Consider the following 835-nt stretch of genomic DNA (forward strand, 5'->3'; position numbering starts at 1 on the left):
GAAATTTTGATATTTAGTTGACAGAGTTAGTGGTGAGTCCTCTTAGTTCGAGGACATGATGATTATTTTATTAGTTCATCTTATTTTAGAAGTTCAGAGTTAGTTAGGGACTTATCCCATCAACTCCATATTTCAGGCAGTTTAGAGACTTTTTCAGACTAGTGTATTTTCAGACAGATGTATTAGATTTTGTATTTGTTATACCGTATTCAGTTTTATTATAGTATTGAACCTTATGGCATATTTTTCACCTAATTATTGCATATTACAATACTATTATTTAGTTATTGCAGCAGGTACTAGTCATGGTTTAGCTTTGGTCCTTCGGGATTATGAGAACCGTGTACCGTCCGAACTATAGACTCGGAGCATTACATTGACATTTTAAGTCACTATACTTAAACATTTTAAAGTAACTACACTTAACTATTTTCAAGTCACTAGTACACATTTCAAGTCAATACGCTTGACCATTTTCAAGTAACTAATTCACATTTCAAGTCACTACACTTGACCATTTTCAAGTCACTAGTACAAATTTCAAATCACTACAATTAATCATATCCAAATAATTAATTCACATTTCAAGTCACTATACTTAACCATTTTCAAGTAACTACTTCATATTTCAAATAACTATACTTAACCATTTTCAAATCACTACACTTAACTATTTATTTCAAGTCACTATACTTAACCACTTTCAAGTAACTACACTTTAATCATTTTCAAGTCACTAGTACACACTTCAAGTCACTATACTTAACTATTTTGAAGTAATTACACTTAACTATTTTCAAGTCACAACACTTAATCATTCATTTCAAGTCACTAT

The sequence above is a fragment of the Capsicum annuum genome, unplaced genomic scaffold, assembly GCF_002878395.1.
Source record: "Capsicum annuum cultivar UCD-10X-F1 unplaced genomic scaffold, UCD10Xv1.1 ctg2554, whole genome shotgun sequence".
In the NCBI taxonomy this organism is placed as follows: Eukaryota; Viridiplantae; Streptophyta; class Magnoliopsida; order Solanales; family Solanaceae; genus Capsicum; species Capsicum annuum.